Source organism: Thalassophryne amazonica, chromosome 1, assembly GCF_902500255.1.
Source record: "Thalassophryne amazonica chromosome 1, fThaAma1.1, whole genome shotgun sequence".
Taxonomy (NCBI): Eukaryota; Metazoa; Chordata; class Actinopteri; order Batrachoidiformes; family Batrachoididae; genus Thalassophryne; species Thalassophryne amazonica.
The window spans coordinates 117,065,342-117,073,074 of NC_047103.1; positions in this window are offsets into that span (position 1 = coordinate 117,065,342).

The window sequence follows — 7,733 nt, forward strand, 5'->3', positions numbered from 1 at the left end:
GGGTTGGCCTCCACCAGGGCTGCGCCTATCACCAATCCTGTTTGTGATATTTATGGACAGGATATTGAGGCATAGTCAGGGGAGGAGTGTTTCCAGTTTGATGGGCTCAGGGTGCTTTTTGCAGATGATGAGGGCCTGTTGGCTTCATTAGCCTGTGACCTCCAACACTCACTGGATTGGTTCTCAGCCGAATGTGAAGCAGCCGGGATGAGTATCAGCACCTCTATATCTGAGGCCATGGTTCTTAGCAGGAAATAAATGGATTGCCTACTCTGGGTAGGGAATGCGGTCTTGCCCCAAGTGAAGGAGATCAAGTACCTCGGGGTCTTGTTCACGAGTGAGGGGACAATGAAGCGTGAGATTGGCCGGAGAATCGGTGCAGCAGGGACGGTATTGCATTCACTCTACTGTACTATTGTGACAAAAATGGAGCTGAGCCAAAAGGCAAAAGACTCAAAGTACTGGTCAATCTTCGTTCCTACTCATCTATGGTCATGAGGGTTGGGTCATGACCGAAAGAACTAGATTTCGGGTACAATTGGCCAAAATGGGCTTCCTTAGGAGGGTGGCTGGTGTCTCCCTTAGAGACAGAGTGAGAAGCTAGGTCATACATGGGGAGCTTGGAGTAGAGCCCCTGCTCCTTCGGGGTGAAAGGAGCCAGCTGAGGTGGTTCGGGCAACTGGTAAGGATCCCTGCCCCCTGGGCGCCTCCCTAGGTAGGTGTTCCAGGCATGTTCATTTGGGAGGAGACCCAGGGGAAGACCCAGGAGTAGGTGAGAGATTATATCTTCACATTGGCCAGGGAACACCTCAGGATCTGGCAGTCAGAGGTGGTCAATGTGGCCTGGGAAAGGGAATTCTCGGGTCCCGCTGCTCGAGCTGTTGCCACGTGATCTGATCCTGGATAAGCAGTTGAAATTGAGTATTAAAAACAAAAAACTTAGAAGTCACATGTACGTAAGTATTCACATCCTTTGCCATGAAGCTCAGAATTGAGCTCAGGTGCATGGTGTTACATTAATAATCCTTGAGATGTTTCTACAGCTTAACTGGAGTCCAACTGAGGTAAATTCAGTTGACTGGACATGGTTTGGAAAGGCAAACATCTGTCTTCATATAAGGTCCCACAGTTCACAGTGCATGTCAGAGCATGAAGTCAAAGGAATTGTCAATTAATCAATCAATTTTATTTATATAGCGCCAAATCACAACAAACAGTTGCCCCAAGACGCTTTATATTGTAAGGCAAGGCCATACAATAATTACATAAAAATCCCAACGGTCAAAACGACCCCCTGTGAGCAAGCACTTGGCAACAGTGGGAATTGTCTGCAGACCTCTGAGACAGGACTGTCTCGAGGCACAAATCTGGGGAAGGGTACAGAAACATTTCTGCTGCTTTGAAGGTCCCAATCAGCACAGTGGCCTCCATCATCCATAAATGGACGAAGTTCGGATCCACCAGGACTCTTCCTAGAGCTCGCTGCCCATCCAAACTGAACAATCGCGGAAGAAGACCTTAGTCAGGGAGGTGATCAAGAATCTGATGGTCACTCTGTCAGAGCTCCAGCATTTCTCTGTGGAAAGAAGAGAACCTTCCAGAAGGACAACCATCTCTGCAGCAATACACCACGGAAGCCACTCCTTAGTAAAAGGCACATGGCAGCCCACCTGGAGTTTGCCAAAAGGCACCTGAAGGACTCAGACCATGAGCAACAAAGAAACAAAATTCTCTGGTCAGATGAGACAAAGGTTGAACACTTTGGAGAAAACCAGGCGCCATCTCTATAGTGAAGCATAGTGGTGGCAGCATCATGCTGTGGGGATGTTTTTCAGCAGCAGGAACTGGGAGACTAGTCAGGACTGAGGGAAATATGAATGCAGCAATGTACAGAGACATCATGGATGAAATCCTGCTCCAGAGCGCTCTTCACCTCAGACTGGGGTGACGGTTCATCTTTCAGCAGGACAATGATCCTAAGGACACTGCCAAGATATCAAAGGAGTGGCAACCCTGTGAATGTCCTTGAGTGGCCCAGCCAGCGCTCCATTCTGATTTTGACTGAATCCGACTGAACATCTCTGGAGAGATCTGAGAATGGCTGTGCACCAACGCTCCCCATCCAACCTGATGGAGCTTGCAAAGAAGAATGGGAAAAAGTGCTCAAAGATAGATGTGCCAAGCTTGTGTCGTCATATTCAAGAGGACTTGAGGCTGTAATTGCTGCCAAAGGTGCATCAACAAAGTATTTAGCAAAGGCTGTGAATACTTATGCACACGTCATTTATTTTTTTTATTATTATTATTTTTAATAAATTTTCAAAAAATAAACAAACTTTTTCATGCTTTCATTATGGGTTGTTGTGAGTAGAATTTTGAGGGTAAAAATTAATTTCATCCATTTTGGAATAAGGCTGTAACATAAAATGTTGAAAAAGTGAATCTTTGTGAATACTTTCTGGATGCACTGTACATATTTTTGTCCAATCTGATCATTTCACCTGAACAGTTTATTGTCCTGTTTGTTCGTGACTGGCACCTTAACCGACCATTCATTTACAATGATAGAAATTATGAAAGAAATCATACATAATTCAGGTCTAAGTTATGTTCAGAAAGATCTGGGCTGATAAGAAATAAATAAAAAAAATTGTATTTTCCAAAGCAGCTTGTAGGAGAAAATGCACGTGTATGCTGCTAAAAACATCTGAAGGTGAACTGTCTGTGGTGCTGATCAGACATAGAACACATTAACATTGTGTGGTGCATTTAAATGACCACCACTTATGAAGTACATGCACAGAATCATGGTATAAATAATATTTCTTTGATAGCTGAAAGTAAGATTTCAGAAATGTACCCACTATCATATCCTCATCTTTCTACATGATGAAGAACAGCAAAAGTTGTTTCGCCATAAATCCTCCACAGTAGTGCTTCCCAGTCCTAGTCCTCAGAACCCAAACGACTGCACATTTTCCATTTGTCCCTGATCTACGAAAACAAGTGTGTTCAACCAAACACTAGCAACCAACAATGGAACATCTTATTTGGCTCACTGTGTACAATTAGAACATGGGGAAATGGAAAAAGCACAGTACTTGTGTCTCGAGGACCAGGATTGGGAAACACAGCTCAGGAAGATGCACGTGTATGTTGGAGTAAACTAAGCTGCCTTTATGTGAAAGAATCTAACTTGGATCATCATCAGTGGTCTTGATAAAGTTTCAAACTAAAAAGCAGCTTAATGAAATAAAGCAACAAATAATTTGTGCTTCCTCCTGTAGCTTCAGGATGCAATAATGTGAGCAAGTGGCCAACCAGTCACTGAAACTGTAAAGCAGAGGCACTTCTCTCTCAACTTCAGCCATAGAGTATCAAACTGAGGACGTCACAACCCCTAGTCAACCGCTCCGCTGGATCTATACAACGCTTGCTCGGGTGAGAATGAATGCTGTCACAAAAGCCTCGTGATCGTCCGACATCAAGAGGAAAACTGCAACAAATATGATCATGTGGGAAGCTGTAATTATTTCCCAGGACACTAGGAAAAATTTTGCTAGCAAGCATGAAAGAACAAAGTAACTGTGTTAAGGGTTGCTGTTGGTTCTACTGCTGTGGGGGTCAAGCTGTGTTTACATCCATGCTCCACACAGCTGTTCAGAGTTTCATGCTAAATGCAATAAGCTACATGCACGGCTCAATGTTGTTGGCTGTCCTGCCTCTGGCTGCAGCACATTGTGTCATTTTTCACAATGTTATTGATATAAATATTTCTGTATGTATATTATTATATGTCATAAGCAAGTAGATAATAGGGTGGTGAAAGTGCCCGCTCTGTAATAAAAGCAGCATTCTTTCTGTGTGTAACTCCAGTGCAGGAGGCTATATATATATATATATATACACAGACTGCTTTCAGTGCCTTTTCAGTCGTGTGACTATCCGAGAAATTGTGGAAGAGGTGGGCATCATTTTTCGGAGTCCAGCATGTCCTGGGAGACTTCAACACAAAGTTGCTTTTGCTCCACCGTCAGCTTCGGCATGAATTTCGCCGCCACTCTTTTCATGGCCAAATCTTCTGTCAAAGTGGAATGTGCCGAAAAAGTGCTGATGTCCACCTCTTCCGCAATTTCTCGGATAGTCACAATCCGACCAATGACCTGGTCACAGACCAATGACCTGGTCATTTCGGCATGTTGATGGCCGCCTGGAGCGTGGCTCGCTCTCCACCGTTGTGCGGACGTCTTTAAACCGGTTGTACCACTCCTTAATCTGTGTGATGCCCAGAGGATCGTCACCGAAAGCCGTCTGAATCTTCTGAATGGTTTCCACCTGGCTGTTGCCCAGTTTCTGCCAAAATTTGATGCAGTAGCGCTGCTCTAGTCGTTCCATCATTTTCCTTGCAATGAAAAACCGCCAAGAGTACAACACATGACCTCACACAAGGCTGCTTGCCAGCAACTGACGCAATCGACAGGCATGAAAAAATTCACGCATGCGCACGAAGGTTCAAGGTTGGCTTATGCAAGCACATGTGATTCAAATCCATCACGTTTAAAAAAAAAAAAAGGTCAGATACTTTTCTAACAGACCTTGTGTGTGTGTGTGTATATATATATATATATATATACACACACACACACGAAGTGCATTCAAAAAGTATCTAACCTTTGGCAGTGAAAAATAGAAGAATACAGTTACTCACCTGGGGGGTGTAAAATCCTAATTCCCTTTGAAGTAGTCTCCTTGGGACTGCACACACGTCTCCCAGCAGTTCAGCCACTGTAAGAAGTATTTCTGGAAGGCTTCTTTTGGAATGATCTCCAGTTGGGCTGTCATGTTCTGTATGATGTCTTCCCATTACTCATATCCAGTCCCTTTTCATGTTGTTTTGATTTTAGGTAACAGCCGAAATTCAGCCATGTCAGGAGAGTAGGGAGCCTGACGAATCACATTCGTGTTATGCCAGGAAAGCCTGAATCAGCTCAGAACTGGCAGGTGCATTATCATGATGGAGCTGCCAACCTTTCGCCAGCCACAGACCTGGGAGCTTGCAGTGCACATTACAAAGCTGCCTAAGACCTCCTGATAATGCTCTATATTTTGGCCTTCTGGTGCATAGTCACGATACACCACCCATGTGAGGCAAAGAAAACAGTCAACATGACTTTGACTGTGCACCTGCTATGCTTCTTTGGCCTTGATGATGTTGGATGTTTCCATTGCGATGACTGAAATTTGGTTTCCGAGTCATACCCCTAAACTCATGTCTCATCACCAGTGATGGTGTTCAGACGCAGTTGCTTCTGCTCTGCCGTCAGCATCTTCAGCACAAATTTCACTGACACTTTTCGCATGTCCATCCTCAGTCAAAATTGAATGTACCGAACCTGTGCTTATCCCCACCTCATCCGCAAGTTCTTGGACACAACGTCTTGGTGACACAATGGTCATCCATGACCAAAGTTTGTATTCTGACAATCACTTGTGGATGGCCTCTGAGAATGTGCTTCTCTCTGTACTGATGTGTGCACATTTTTGAAGCAGTTATACCACTCTTATTTGTGATATGGTCATGGCATCATCACCAAAAGCCTGCTGAATCTTGGAAATGGTTTCCACTTGGGTATCGCCAGGTTTTTGGCAAAATTTGATGCAATACGTTTTCTCAAGTCGTTCCATCATGTCATAGCAAATGAGAACCTGATGGGTACTCAGTACACGTGTTCACTCAGGCTGACTTAGAGTGTGTGAAAATTCACACATGCAGAAGACGGTTCCCTACACCTCCCCACCAAACAACTACTTACTAGCTACATCACTGAGAGTGATCTTCAAAGCACAAAGTGGCCATTTTGAAAAGAGACTGTAGAGCCACTGTTATGGATACATGACATCATACTTCAGTACGCTATAGTCTACCAGAGCAGAAGCTGTTCTTAAACACATTTAACACCAGCTCCTGCTTTCTTAAACATTGTATTCAAACGTCAGTGTGTTCTTCCATTTGAAATAAAGTGTCTATCATCATGGGCAGCACAGTGGCTTAGTGGTTTTCCACTGATGCTTCACAGCAAGAAGGTCATAGGATCAATTACCACCTGTGGCCTTTGTGTGTAGAGTTTGCATGTTCTCCCCGTGTCTATGTGAGTTCTCTCTGTGTGCTCTGGCTTCCTCCCACATTCAAAGACATGCAGGTTAGATGAATTGGAAACTTTAAAAATTGTCTGTAGGTGCAAGTGTGAATGTGTTTGTCTATATGTGCCCCTGTGACAGACTGGTGTCCTGTCCAGAGTGTACCCCACCTCACACCCTATGAATGCTGGGATAGGCTCCGGCCCCCTGCGACCCGATCTTGGATAAGCGGTTGAAGATGAGCGTATGTGTGCGTGTGTGCCTATCATCACATTCCTACTGCAGTGCCACATTGACAGCTATATTATGTATGGAAATTTTCAAAATAAAATTTACTATTAGATCTTACTCCCCATCTTCACCTACATATTAACAATATCAGTGAGCTGACATGAGATTGGGACATCTTAATGTTTTCTGGCTGTATGTTTAACAGCAAACAAAATTATTTCTTAAAATTACAGTGTTTCTAAAAAACATTTTAGCAAATGTACGCCTAAAAAAACAGAGATATGAAACCTGAATTCAAGTTTTTCATTAAGTTTACAAAATTACGTGTCTCAAAGAAGCAAATGATCACAGTTTAGTTTGTGTGTGTGTGAGAGATATAAGACTTTCATGGACATCCAAATATAAATACAAACATAAAGATAAGGTCAGAGTTGACAGTATACAAGGTAGGTAAAACACATATTTCAGTGCAAGTAACAGCATATTTGACTTCATAGCTACAGAGGGAATGCTAAGCACACTTCTGGTTCAAAAACAGTATTCTGTTAAATGTGTAATATTTATACAGTACAGACACAATGCAAAACATACCTGTTATGTATTGTGTCACAGTTGTTTAGTCTTTGTAAAATAGCTAATTCTTTAATCAAATTGTAGTGTATTTTGCATGTTAAATAGTTAATTAATTTTTCTGGCATAGCACCCTATTTTAAACATACACAGTATTTACAGTGTTGGGAAGTAAACATTGGTTTCACAGCTATGATGCAAGTATTTTGCAATGCTTGCTACAGTTGAATTTTCTTTCTTTTTTGTAATTACTTATAACAACACATAAATAAGTGTTTAAAAAAAGGTTTCCCTGACCCCACGTCACTGGCACATCATCAACATTACAACTAGCATAATTAGGTGTGACCACAAAAGTACACAGTGATTTTTTTCTACAATATGAAAGAGGTTGCACTTTAGTGTAGTGTTTACACTAAAGTGCAACCTAAAGTGCAAAACACCACCCCCCGTCCAAAAAAAATAAAATAAAATAAAATAAAATAAAAACAACAAAAAAACCTTGAATTAAACATTTACAGTACACGGTGATTGGTAACAACAGTTTCCACAAATATAAGTTTGCTGCTTACCCAAACATATTCTTGAAAACGAAACTGCCCCCCCCAACCCAAAAAATACCCAAACACAAAAAAACCCTCTCCAGCTGTCTGGCCTTACTGAATCTTGTTTAATCTTTTCTTTTTATTCCTTAAAAGCCTGTGTCAATGATGTTCCCTTGTAGAAAATATTGCGGGTATTATCCGGACTGTCTGACCTCTCTGGAATCAGGATGATGCTGTTCCCTGTTCTTC